At 45.9% G+C, this 14,447-nt stretch overlaps 1 protein-coding gene and 1 long non-coding RNA gene across 2 annotated transcripts in view; one reads left to right on the top strand and one right to left on the bottom strand.

Moving 5' to 3' along the window:
* Nucleotides 1-6,711, bottom strand: part of SUSD6 (sushi domain containing 6) — a 93,860-nt gene extending 87,149 nt beyond the window's left edge. Inside the window, exon 1 of the mRNA XM_025869793.2 lies at nt 6,463-6,711. The gene's annotated coding sequence lies outside the window, so the exon portion shown is untranslated. The remainder of the gene's footprint in view (nt 1-6,462) is intronic.
* A 103-nt stretch (nt 6,712-6,814) lies between these two features.
* On the top strand, nt 6,815-12,609 carry LOC141373270 (uncharacterized). The gene is made up of 3 exons (XR_012379055.1): nt 6,815-6,894; nt 7,532-7,604; nt 12,489-12,609. It is a non-coding gene; the product is annotated as an uncharacterized lncRNA (long non-coding RNA).
* The last annotated feature ends 1,838 nt before the right edge of the window (nt 12,610-14,447 follow it).

Genomic DNA, 14,447 nt, shown 5'->3' with positions numbered 1-14,447 from the left:
CATTTGATAAGAAAGGCTCTGTGGGGTTCATGGTAAAGTTCACTCCATAAAACACAATGCTGCAATTTAGAACTGAGGTTTCATGCTGAAAAATCTTTTTTTTTAAAGCAGCAGTACATGTGCACTGAATGTAGGCACTACTGCATCTGTAAACTCCCATTACTCTTTAAAGTTCAGCACCGAAGATTTGGAAACAATGCTATTGTATTCTTACACACATAATTCTTCCTTTCATTTTTTCTTTTTCTTGGTAGCATCTTTTCTTAAATCAGGGCAATATCCTCAACAACACATAATCAAAAGTTTTTGCCATAACACTGTTCTTCCCCAAACTGCATAACCAAAATGTTAACTCCAAAGTAGAAATATGGATGCAGATTTTAAAATACCTCCCTTAGAAATAAACACATATGGCTACACAAAACTTTATACATGGGTGTTGACAGCAACATTATTTTTAATAACAAAAAACAATCCAAATGTCCATTAGCTGATGAATGGATAAACAAAATATGATATATCTATACAACAGATTATTTAGCAATAAAGTGGAATAAAGCACTGATACATGCTATAATATAGATAAATCTCAACAACATTATGCTAAGTGAAAGAAACCAACTTCTAAAGACCACATGTTGTATGATTCTGTTTATGTGAGATGTCCACATAGGTGAACTACAGAGAAAGAAAGTAGATTCGGGGTGGCCATGGGTTACAGAGGTTGTGAGGAACAGGGAGTGGCTACTAATGGAGTTTCTTTTTGGGGTGATGAAAATGTTCTAAAATTAGAATATGGTGGGTGCCTGGGTGGCTCAGTTGGTTAAGCAACTGCCTTCGGCTCAGGTCATGATCCTGGAGCCTGGGATCGAGTCCCGCGTCGGGCTCCCTACTCAGCGGGGAGTCTGCCTCTCCCTCTGACCCTCCCCCCTCTCATGTGCTCTCTCTCTTTCTCTCTCTTTCAAATAAATAAATAAAATAAATCTTTAAAAAAATTAGAATATGGTGACAGCTGTTAGCTACAGCTGATCTAGTTGATGGAATATTACAAAGCCATTAAAAATAATTACAAAGGCTATATGTCATTACAGAAACATATTTATGGTATAATGCTAAATGAAAAAAATAAACCAATACAAAATTGAATGTACAGGGATTCCCAACTGTAAGCAAGCAGAGAATAGATGCAAATGATGTTTGTGGTAGCATGGTAGAATCATGATGAGTTTCTTCTCCCCCTCTATTCTCCAAGCTTTCTGTAATCTTGTCCCCAATGTGTTAACAATTAAAAAAAAAAAAGTAGCCCCCCAGTCTTCCCTCAGACAGTTAGCCTAGGTTACCACTTAAAATGCAAAATAAATAAAATCACCTTATTCTCTTTTTCAAGTTCCCTTTTTTAAAACTTCCACCCACTTAGTTTATTGAGATCAACTGAGAAGAGCCCAAAGAAAGAAGAATCGGATAAACAGTCCTATCCCATTCCCAGAAGCCAGTTTCACTTTACTGGCTTTGTCGGAAGCCGAAGCCTAGTCTAGCCAAAAGACTAGCAGAGGGAGTCTACACACAGGCCAACTCCATGCTCTGATCTTAAACTTCTGCAGGTGAAGGCAAGTCACTGCTGATAGGAGGTTGGATTTGGAAAGATGAGACTTTCCCCCTCCTTAAGAAAGGATGGTAAGAAAGGGGAGGCTGGGAAAGAGCCCCTATTTATACCTCTTCTCTGAGGTATAAATCTCCAACTACAGGAGAAAAGAATCCTGAGTCACTGAATTTTTCACCACAAAAGATCCTCTTCTGAGTAATAAAGAACTGTCAGTCACCACCTCTGCTGTCTGCAAACCCCTGAGAACCTATTACTGTCATCAGAACCCAGGCTAACTTTCCCAAAATCAAGCAATGGGGCTCTACAAAAAAAAAAAAAAAAAGTCTAACACTTGCACATATGTGTGGGAGGGGGGAGTACAGGGTGGGGAGAGTACATTGCTATCAGGTAATTTTAGGGATCTACTAACACTGGCAACAGTAACAGGGAACTATATCTGTTTCTGCTTGAGAAAACGCTTCAATAATATCCTGTTTCTGGAATACTGCATAAATTCCTGGCATGCAGCCTTCAGATGTTTCAAGAGTGCTATTTTCCTTTTCTGAGACAGAAGGGCCCAGGAAGGAGAATACATCAGAGGCCACATGGGAGCCTGTGAAAACTGTCCAAGTCTCACTGCAGTTGGGGCATTTTCTGCTGTTACTATACCAGCACCTTCACGGAGACTCAAGTGTCCCCAAGCCCTGACAGAAGCACAGGTGGCCTTTCACAGCCGAAGTGACCCAGCTCAGTACCACTGGAGGTCTACCAGCAGAGTGGAGACTTCCACACTCAGGTAAGAATCAGAAGATGAGAGAGCAAACAGAGGAGCCCTGCTGGTTTCTAGGCCAAAGGACTAAAAGGGAAAGAAAAAGGACACCATCACAGACACACATGAGCACAAAAAAAGGAAACATCTACAGGTGCCTGACAGGTTTTGCTGCTAAAACCTAAGCCTTTTAAGAGGTACCTCTTTCCCCAGTGCCTCTACTTTTTCAAATAAAGGTTTTACACAAAGACACTCACGAACTTACAAGCATCCAAGGGAACAATGGCTGTTGCCTTGAATCCCAGCCAGAGTGGGAGTGAACAGATCTTGATGCTCAAGGACAGTCACCCCCACACTGTCCTGGAATTGCTTCACTGGTCTCAGATTCAGAGCTGCTGCAGCTTCAAATACTCATCACAAAACCCCCAGCCCCAAACCTCAAGCTGCATCCTTCATTCCCACCGATATGAAAATAGCTCTCCCACATTATAGGCATCATTTCTCACTGCTCTAGTTTCCAAGTCTCCTGCAATGTGGCAACATAACTTAAGAATATTAATTTTTTTAAAAAACCATTCCACTAAATGAAGTCTCACTATGGTGGGATATATGGGTGGCCCCTAGACTGAAGCCATCTTGAGGAGAAACTGAGATTAAGTGTCTCCATTATCATATATGCATTTGTTCCAATGTTTACCCTTAACCCACTGTCCTAATACTCAACACTCAGGTCTGTTTTCAAATATTAAAAAAATTAGGCACTGGGCTTCTTCCTCTATTTGTTCTTTCCCCCACTGCTTAAGGGAAGATCCCTAAACAAGACTTCCTTACTGTTCAAAAAGATGGAAGAGGGAAAATGAATCCCACTTGTCAGCTTCAACTAGGAGATCACATGTCAATTCAGGAGCTCAGTAAAATGCTTCACACATGGCAATTACACAACCACTACCATTGGACCTGCTGATATTCGGGCCTTCAAGTGGGCACTGCAGGCCTGTAAGTGGGCACTGTAATCCTGCTGCCTCAGTGAACTGTCTCTTGGTACATGGGTAAGTAGAGGGGGAAAACAGCACATCTACTCTCTGGTCTTCCTTCTCTGCCCACAAGCAGCTCTAAGACTTCTCCACAGTTCACTTGTTTCAGTACAGAAATGAGGAAGCTTATGTGAATAATTTTTTTAAAAATACTGTAATTCTCTGAGCCCACAGCCAGACACCAGTACAGTTGACCCTTGAACAACACAGGTTTGAACTGCACAGGTCCACTTCCATGCAGATTTTTTACAGTACAGTATTGTAAACGTAGTTTCTCTTTCTTGTGATTTTCTTAATAACATTTTCTTTTCTCTAGCTTACTTTATTGTAAGAATACAATATATAATACATGTAACATACAAAATAAGTTTTAATCAGCAGTTTATGTTATCACTAAGGCTTCCTGTCAACAGCAGGCTATTAGCAAAGTTTTGGGGGAGTCAAAGTTATACATGGATTTTTGACTGCATCAGGGTCAGGACCCCTAACCTTGTGTTCTTTAAGAGTCAACTATAGTTACCTGGTTGTCACAACCGCTAAGGATATGGGCAAAGCGCATAAGGAATGATGTAAAACATAAAGCAAGTCTTTCTCTGGGCTATAGAAAAGCATGGAGGGAGTGAAATAATGCTTAGTAGCAATAAACCTGAAATCAGTTCTTACTTTTAAAAAACCAGGTGAATTATTACCTTTGGAGGGTGCATTTATGTGTATGGAGTGGGAGGGTAGCTGTAGAAATTGCTGCCCCAGCAACAGCAAAGGAGGAAATCCCCTGCCAGTAGATGCACCATTACATAAGAGTACAAGTTCAGTCACCACAGGATGGAGACCTGCCAGGAAACCAAAGTGCTGAGGTCTCTTCTCTACCAGCCGCATCTGCAACACCTCATTCTACCTTTCTTTTCCTTTTTGCTGCCTAAATTCTGGGACTTGAGAAGGCAGGCCTCAGCAAATAAGCTGAACTACGCCGTTTGACCCTGGGTTTGGTCTCCTGGTTTAAATATTTGGCAGGGGGAGACAGCCCTACTCTGAGCACATAGGGACCTGTCCCCATCTAACTACAGGTAAGGATTTGTTTCATATGCCATTTCTACTATAGTATCCAAGTCACTCTGCGGACAAGTCCTATCCATCAGTCCTCATACCAGTAGTGTCCTCTAATTTAACTCACTGGACAGCAGCTCCTTAAGGAGCAAATGGTCATAACTTAAAATTAACAACATAAACCAAAATACACTGACTTAAAAGACTGTGAACTCCATGACGGCATGGCTGTGTTCTGTCTTATTCATTGCAGTATCCCCAATACCTAGCACAGTGCCTGGCATACAGTCTGTATCACAGAAATACTGGGGAAAACTAATGCAACAATGAATAAACAAATGAATACTGTGCACATACCGTAAGTGTGTACCCTGGAGAGTTATGGATGCTCAAGATTTGAAAAAGAGCTTGAAGAAGTAGTGCCTTCAAAAACTTCTAGAAAGACTCCAGTTTCAATTTTACTAAATGGTAAGCAAATTAGAAGCTAACAGTATAAGCTATCAGATAAAGTGTGGGCTCCACCATGAGCTATTTTTGTGACCTTGGGCAAGTTATTTGTTTGGTTTTGGTTTCAACTGAAAAAAAAAAAAAGGAATCATAATAATATCTACCACAAAAGTCTGTTATTAAATGAGATCAATAAAGTTAAGTTCTTGGCACAAAGCTTGGTACACGGTCCTCAAGAACTGTTCCTATTATTGCTATTATTGTTGCTTTATTAAATACCTCCTTTACTGAGGGGGAAGTAGACCTACTCAAAATTTTCATTTCTGGTTGAATATGCATCTAGCTAAAAATGCAAAGCCCAGAAAATTCAGAACTCAACGCCAAGAACATGTCTATACTAGCCTCCACTAGATGGTGACAATTTGGGTGTGGAATTCCCAAAACAGAAAAGGTGTGTGTGTGTGTGTGTGTGTGTGCGCGCGCGCGCATCATTCATACGTATATTTTAAACCAGAGGAATGAAAAGAGCAAGAAATGAATTAACCACTGCAAAGGCTGGAAAGACACACTTCTAGCTCTGCAGATGGAGAAAGGGGTAGTAAATGCCTACAGTTAATTGAACTGGGTAGTTTTACCGCACCTCTGTGCAGAGCACACACACGCCCAGTTAGCAAGAGCAACAAAGCCCAGCGAGCTCCCTGCCACCAACAGTACATTCTGTGGGAACAACAGTATTAGGCCTCTTGGCCAAGACATGAACTTCCCCCTAATGAGCCAGACTTGATTTTGACGCCCTTTTCGTCTTGGGTCTTACGGTGCCACCCCCACAGCAAGCTAATCTCATTACAGGTAACTTTCCACTTCTGCAGCCCCCCGGGCAAACCGTGAGGGAGGGTCACACCTACACTATTATTTGGAGTCCCTAAAAACCAGGAGCAAAAAAGAAAGTCTACATATATAAACAGGAAGTGGTTTCGGTGAGTCTCAGCCCGGATAATAAGTAAAGTTTCTGAGATTAAAGAGCAGATGAGGCGCGGGGGCTCCAGAAAGCTCCAATGCTCCCACACACAGACTCCCAAGATTTATTTCCTGAGGAAACCCACCGTCGCCAAGCCACCCTGCCCCGCGCAGGACCCGCAGCTATGGTCGGCCGAAGGGGGAAATAACAGTAATAAGAAAGGGGGCCTCCGCCTACCTTCTCTCCCGCGACCCACAAAGTCTGGTTTCAGCCCCGACTCCCGGCCAGGGAGCGCGACCCCATACGCCGGGCGAGGCCAGGCGGCGCGCCCGGGTCCCGGCCACCAGCTCCCGGCCGCAGACCGGCCGTCCGGTCCTCTTCCCGGCCTCCGCACAGCCCACGCCGCTGCCCGCTCAGCCTCCCCGGCCGCCCTCCCGGCCCCGCGCGCGGCCGGCCGGGTGACAGCGGGGCCGGCGCACACAGCGGCCGATGGCGGGCGGCCGGCCGGGGCTTCCCGGCGTCCCCCCCCCCGGAGGTGCGCGCCAGCCCCGCGCCCCTGACAGCCGGCCGGCCGCGCCAGTGACACAATGCCTGGCCCTGCCGCCCTCCAGCCGCGGTGACAACTCACCCCGGGAACCGCGCGGCGACCTCCGCGAGGGGGGCGCTCGAAGCTTCCGCGGCGCCGGGATCGGCTCTGCCGCCTGCGCGCGCCCGCAACCCTCTCGGGTCTAGGCGAGGCCCTGCTTGCCCTTGTCTGGCTAGCGCTGGCCGGCGCTGCAGGAGGAGGCGGCGGGAGGCGGGGTGCGAGGTTGTCGCCGGCTTAGGAGAATGGAACGCGGCGGCGGCGGCAGCGGCTCCCGCGTCACTGGCCCAGCTGTACCGCTCGGGCGGGGTAGAAGCGCGGAGGGGGGAGGGGAAGGGGCGGGCAAGGGGCGGGGTCAGGCGCGCACGCAACAAGCGCCGGCGTCGCGCCGCCGGGACCGCCCCGCTGGGAGGCCCTGCCGGTCGACGGCTGCCAGCACGCACGCGCTGCCGGAGGGGGCCGCACGCCCCGGGGGAGGTGAGCCCGGAGCCGGGATGGGGCGGGGCGGGGCGGGGCGGGGCGTGGGGGACCGCTTAAAGGGACAGTCACGCCTACTGCGCTTGAGTGGCCCCGGCCTTGGTACGGACTCGGCCTGCGCCGCGTTTGCAGTGCGCTCTCCAGTTCTTTTACTATTATTATTTTGTGGAATTTTTGGATGTTATTTGGATTATGGGATTACTATTATTTGCAAGTAATTGGTTTGCTCCCCGGTTCACAGGGCGCTTTCACGCATGTTGTCTTATTAGCTCTTGACTCGCTTACCAGACCTAGGGCTGATGCAGGTTATCATCTCCCTATTAGGGAGTACTTCTCAAACAGTGTAGCGTCGATTACCAAGCTTGAAATTGCCCCAGGGGGTAGGTGCGTGTAAAAATGCAGATTTGGGATCCCGCCTCCAGCCATTCTGATTCAGGAAAGCTAGGATCGGACTCAAGAATCTATTTTTAAGAAGCAAGCCGAAGTGATTTCTCAGCACATCGAAAGCACTGGACAGATCTCCAGGTTGAGAAAACTGTAGTTAAGAGCAAGGATCGGCAGAGTTGGTGCTAGGACCACACCATACTCCTAACTTTATTTCCCATCCTAAGCCTTGCCTCTTTGGGCTGTTTTCCAGCATATACTATGCGAACAGTTTGTGCACTGTATCGCTACATCGTTTGTTGGTGATCTCACTGCAGCCCTGGGAGGTAAGTCCTCCGTTTGTGTGTTTACAGGGCTTGTGGCCCGTTGATGGTGACGATAGTGACTTTATCTTTGTGCCCCAGGACCTTGTACAGTGCCTATTCAGAGGTGCTCGATAAATGTTCCCGGAGCTCCCACTTGAGAATCAGTGCCAGAGTTTGTGCTTGGACCCACAGACTTCCGCCTACTGCAGCTTAGGTCAGGCAGGCCCCTCCTCCCAGATGCCCTTTGGACAGGATACCCCCCTCAGGACCTCTCACCTAACCTAGTTCTACTTGGTTCTGTGGAAAATTGCTGTGAATTAACAGGGCATGTCCTTGAGGTAGCTCAAACCAGACAAGCCGAGTGCCCCTCCCCGGCCCATGCACAGGCACCCATCCCCAAGAGAATCCTCCCCTTCTGGTCCCCACAGAACCTGTGGCTATAGCTACCTTTTCCATATGTCTGTCCTTGCCCTGCCTTCTACCATGCCTTCCTGCTGGGCATCCTTCCTGTCCTGCTCATTTCCCCTCTCTGCTGGGGCTGCACTGCCCAGATCACCAGGGGGTTGAAAAGCAAGTATTAGGCTGGCCTGGGTCTGCATCAGAGCTCAGCAACCCTGTGTGGGCTTCAGGAACACCCCCAGGCACACCCCAGGCCCAGGAAGCGTAGGAGGGAAAGCGTGGGGGAAAAATTAGAGAAGACAAATGGAGAGAAGAAAAGGTGGGCAGATTACCTACAAAGGAAGCTTGGTGTAATGGAATAGAGGTTAGGCCGGGCATCCGAGCCCCTGGCTTTGTACTACAGTCAGTTTGGCCACTAACCAGTTCAGTGACCTCATGCAAGACCCACCACCTCTCACACTGTAAAATGGCTTCTGAGACTCATTGCAGATCTGAACTCACTTCCTAAAAATCCTCTCCTGGGCGCCCCCAGTGTCCACAGAATGAAATCCAACTCCCAAGCAAGGGCTGTGTCCAATGCTCTCTACATAATCTGTCCCAAGTCCCCTCCATCCTTCCACACACCCCAAATACCACCTGCGTACCTCTCACAGGCCACCCACTTTCACATCTCAGAGCTTGTGCCTACACTGTTCCCTATGCCTGGAATGTCCTCCCCACTTAACCTTTGCAAACCTTCCAGAGCTCTCCTTCCTTTCTGTGGCATTTTGGACAAGCCTCAGTTTAGCTTATATTTCCTTCTGCTTTATATTGCAGGATCAGGGGTGAGTCTCTTTTCTCCCTTTGTAAATGCTGGCTCCCCAGCCTCTCCTCTCCTCCCATTTCCCTGCCTGCCTGAATTCCTACAGAATTCCTGCTTCAGTTCCTACAGAACTGAGCAAAAGGCTCTGTACATTCTGCTATGGGTCTTGCTCATCTTTTCTGCAACATTGGGGTGATATTTCCTGGCCCAGATTACATATTTTTATGCCATTGAAAAGATAATTCTTAAAATGAGGGTTAAGAATAATTTAGACTTAGAGATTCTAATGTGGGAAGAACCATTTTTTTAAATTAAAAATTGTTTTAAATGTTTGGTTTTTTTAATTTGACAGCTTTGTTGAGATCCAGTTCACATACCATACAATCACAATTTAAATGTATAATTACATATTTATAGTGTATAGTTCAATGGGTTTTAGTATATTTACAGAGCTGTGCAACCATTATCACAATCAACATTTTCATGATCCCAAAAAGAAACTCTACCCATTAGCAGGCACTCCCTACACCCCTCTTACCCCACCACAACCAATAAGCTACTTTCTCCATAGATTTACCCATTCCAGACATTTCATATGAATGGTATCATATAATATGTGGTCTTCAGAATTAATTTTTTGTATCTTACAGCTACCATAATGACTTTTAAGGCCAGAACTAATTTTTTTATTTTCATTTATTTATCTAGACCCTACCTGTTCTAAAAGGATTTAAACTGGCTCTTTGAGTTGATAGTATTCCTAGGTCCTCCCAGATTTCTAGTACAAATCTTAGTACTCTAAGCCTAGGTACTGGAAGATGGCTTAGAGTTGGACCCAGGTTGGTGGTGAGTAGTCAGTCATCCCAGTTTGGGGCTGCTGGGGTCCCTGGGACTTGGGATCCCTGATGCTAAAACTAGGAGAGTTCTGGCAAACTGAGATGAGTTGGTCACTCATATGAGTCAGAGGGCATGGTTTTCTTTCTCCCTGTTCCAGGAATCCAAGTAGGAGCTCCCCCCTCATCACTGCAAGGGCAGGAAGTAAAGGAGAGAAAAGGTTGGGAATTAATACTTGGTATCTGTATTGCTATCATTGTTATGTTTAACAGCAGGAATGGCAGCTACTATTTATTGAAGACCTACTATGTGCTAGGTACTTGGTAAGGACAACTTTATACATGTAGCCACTAATTTTGACAACAATCCTCCAAATTAAGTATCATTATCACCATTTTACACATGAGGAAACAGTCTCACAGAGATTTTTGTAACATCAAAAACTACCTGGGTGGTGCAGTTGGTTGAGCACCCGACTCTTGGTTTCAGCTCAGGCTGTGATCGTGGGGTTGTGAGATTGAGCCCCATGTCAGGCTCTGCACTCAGTGCAGAGTCTGCTTGAGATTTTCTCTTCCTCTGCCCCTCACTCTCCTCCCCCCCAACTCTCTCTCTTTCTCTGAAATAAACAAATCTTAAAAAAAAAAAAGACAAAGCATGTATGTTGCAAAATGAGAATTCATTCTTGTTTGTTCCAAAAGTTATACTTTTCCAAATACATCATATGGCCCCTCCTACCCCCAATAAAAATAGCAAATAGTGACACAAATTGTCCTTACATATTTCTTGATCTTTCTGAAAGTGCTTTCTTGCATACCAGCTTGTGTTATCTGCATAACATCCCCATAAAATGAGACATTAATTAACCCCCTATTGAGACACCGAGCAGGTTACCAGCTTATCTGACCGCACATGGGAGTTAGCATGGGGTTTCTTGTTTTAATTCAAGATTCCTCCAGTAGTCTTCAAAGCCCTGTGACAATAAATAAGTAAACCCACCTGACACCAGAGGATCTGGACGTATTCAAGCTATCTTCACCACAGAAAGTCAAGAGTCCGAGATGGGTGGGCCAGGCAGGGCTGAACCAGCAGAGTTGAGGGGCAGTTCCCACCCTGGGGAGAAAGATTCTGAGCTCAGGTGGTTGGTTGGTTGTCTGAATATGCAGGCCTGTGCCATCACCCTTCCTCAGATATTCAGGAGCCTATGACCCCAGACATGTCAGGAACCTGTGAGAGCCAGGCTCAGTGACCGGGGCACTGTTGGCCTCTAGTCAGGGGGCTTTGCAGAGGTCAGAGGTCAGAGCAGGGCTGCTCAGATTAGGAGTCCCTGTTCTGGGAAAAAGGACACCTGAGGCAGTGTGCACCTAATGCTGCCCAGTCAGTAAGTATAAGAGAGTGACCCAACCCCCCCCCCCCCCCCCCCGCTTTTCTGAAGCACTGACAAATCTTTGACACTTTTATCTGGTAAAAATCAGGTAAACTGGATGAAAGTGTTGTTCCCGTTTTACACTCAAGGAAAAGCCAAGGTAGCAAAGAGAGTGTCTACCTGCTCTGTCTTCAGATAACTGTCCAGATCCCCCCTCACCAGGTTCCAGTCACCCTGTTTCCCTGTTTCTACTTTCTGCCCTTTGCCCCAGGGCTGGGCAGTGACTTTGGGAGTCAACCAGCTGGGAAGAAGGAAGGCACTGGGGGCAGCCTGTGGCCTGAGGCTCTTGCAGACAGAAACCCCACCCACATGGCTCCTGGTCATTTGACACTGCATTCCCTTGATGACTTTCTTCCTCAAGGCTGCCCAGGGCAGTTCATTCTCAGGTGACTTCATGGTGGATTGGCTTTGCTAGCTCTGAACTGCAGGTGGATGGAGGAATGGAAGGACCCCCTCCTTCAGACTGTCTGAAGAGGCAGAGGCAGGGCTGTGAATTCTGACCAACTTATATCAGAATGTCTGCCAGGCACTATGCTAATGGCTTTACATACATGATTTCATGCAATCCTTGCAGGAACCTGTGAAGTAGGTATGAATCCTATTATCTCCATTTTACAGATTAGGAAACTGAGGTACAGAGAGGTAAAGATAAGGCCAAGGCCATAGTTACTAAGTATCAAAGGCCTACCTACCTCTTAGGGAATACAACCATAACTTGTACTGCAAAAGACAAATGTGATTTTTAAAGGGGTACCACAGCCCGTTACCCACAATGCTGGAACCTGCCTGGATTATCTTTCGAGAACCAACTGTAAACTTGCCAAGATTTTTGTGAGCCAGCTGTTAAACACAGGCTTTATTAAAAATTAAATTATATATGTAAAATTAAATAAATTGTGTTTGAAGTAATAAATACCAAAATGTATCACTTCCCAATTATTTTACTATATTGTATCCTTATCTAATAATGTTCCCAAGTTTATTTACATCTATTATATACGTATCACGGGAATGCTGTGTACTATGCTACTTAACATCTCTTCCCAACTCCACGTTCGATAACACCTCCTTGATAGCTTGAAATCAGACATGGTAGAATTTTTTACATCACAGAAATTAGCAAAGCTACCAATCAGACCCCACTCCCAGAACAAGTTGTTAAACATTTACCAGCCCCTGTGTCTGCAGAAGCCACCGTGTGGGAATACAGAATCCAGCATAGGTGGCCCAGGGCTAGATACACTCACCAACAAAGCCAGTAGGGTGAGTGAGGGTAGGGAGCATGTGAGGTACCTCTAGAAGACAGCCAGACCTCAGTGTGTCAGTTCCATCTGCCTCCACTGAGATTCACTATGAAGATTTCTTTCTTGCTTGCTTTCTTGCGTTTTTGCTTTCTCTCTCTTTCTTTCTTTTCTTTTCTTTTTTTTTTTTTTTTTAATTTCCCCAGGTAGAGCTGGATCTCCAGTTACCAAGGGAAAAGAAGGGGCAGGAACCTGAGAAGAAGCCTGCCTGGAAGAAGAGGCGCCAGACGACCCGAGTCCCTTGTGAATGCTGACATCTACTGGTGGGAGTGAGTATGAAGGCTTCTGCTTTGTTACCTCATGACAAGGTTCTCTCCGTCCACAAAGCACAGCCCTGGTGCTCCTCAGCACAGGGCACAGGGACTGTCCTTGTGGAACAGACAAATGGACCATGGACAGAAGCACCTGCTTCAAACCAGAGGGTTTCAGTTACTACCTCAGAACCTATGCCTCCTTTGGATAGCAAGTATTATAATAGCGCTCCCTTACTACCATGAAATGAAAATCACAGATAACATAATTTGCCTACACACATAACGGCAAAAACTAAATGCACACATACGTTCACCAAAAGACATCAACACGAATGTTCGCAGTACCATTATTCACACCAGCAAAAAGCTGGAAGCAACCCCAAAGCCCACCTACAGTAGAATGGATAAATACATTGTGGTATAGCCATACAGTGGAATACTATGCAGCCACAAGAAAGAACAAACTTCCAACTCACACACAACATTGACGAATCTCACAAATATGATTTTGATCGAAAGCAGCTAGACACACAAAAAAATACACACCATATGATTCCATTTATATAAAGTTCAAAGATAGGCAAAATTAATGTGCAGGGTTTTAGAAGTCAGAATGGTGTTACCTTTAGGAGAAATCATGCAGGAAGGCAGCAGGAGAGGACTCCCAGGATGCTGAGAATGTTCTGTTTCTTGATCTGAGTACCGGTTACACAGGTGTGTTTGTTTTGCAAAAGTTCATAGAGTGTATACTTATGATTAGTTCACTTTTTTGCAGTATGTAGTTATTCAATAAAAGGTTTACCAAGCGGGGCACCTGGGTGGCTCAGCTGGTTAAGTGACTGACTCTTGGTTTCAGCTCAGATCATGATCTCAGGATCCTGGGATCGAGCCCTGCATTGGGCTCCATGCTCAGCACAGAGTCTGCTTGGGATTCTCTCTCCCTCTCCCTGTGCCCCTCCCCCTGCTCGTGCTTTCTCTCTAAAATAAATAAATAAATATTTTTAAAAAAAGTTTACCAAGCAAAATCAGTTAATTAATACAATGCTTGCACCTAGAATCACCATGACTTTGGCAACTCTAAATGCAGATGGCTCTAAGTATGCAGTTTTAGAGACTCAAGTGCCTTGTGTAAGTCTTCTGAAATGGTGAGCGCTTGGTAAAATGCTGAAAAGTAAAACACACTCTTTTTGCAATTTACATGATAGTCATAATTTGGATCATTATGAACAGGTTGTTTTTCCTGCATAGACATCCAGTGGGGCGTACAAGAGCCTGTGGAGCCCAGGATGGTTCCTTGCTCTGCAGAGCTGTCCTGTCCATTGCAGACTGACTAGTGTCCCCCACCCGTGTCTGTGGAATGGGGGTGATGGCCGTATCTACCTTGTAAGACTGTCGTGAAAATTAAATGGGTTCACTTCACTAAAGTTCTTAGAACAGAGTCTAGCATACAGTAAAGCACAAAATAAGTGCTTGAGATTATTATTACCCTGACCGCCCACCCACTAAATGCCTATGGTTCTGTCAATCATTGTAACAACCCAAAACACTCTCACAGGTGTCCAAACAACCCCTACCCCACACACAGGGTGTGACCCCACCCATCGTGAACCATGGTTTGAGACCCTACTGGACCAAAGCTTATGCAATGCCATTCACTCACTCACTCACTCATTCACTTACTCATACCTTCACCAAGTCTGTGCTGAGGACTGCTTTGTTCCAGGCTCCACCTCCAGTTGCCACCAGGCTGAGTGAGGAGACAAAGATGTCCACAGAAGACAACAGCACACTGTGACAAATGTTTGCCCAGCCCAGCCGCAACAGATTGTCCATCTTTGGCTCTAGCCTGCT

This window comes from Callorhinus ursinus, unplaced genomic scaffold (genome assembly GCF_003265705.2).
Source record: "Callorhinus ursinus isolate GAN/ISIS: 27379988/994484 unplaced genomic scaffold, GSC_fseal_2.0 scaffold8, whole genome shotgun sequence".
Classification (NCBI taxonomy): Eukaryota; Metazoa; Chordata; class Mammalia; order Carnivora; family Otariidae; genus Callorhinus; species Callorhinus ursinus.
This window is presented reverse-complemented; position numbering and strand designations above follow the sequence as displayed.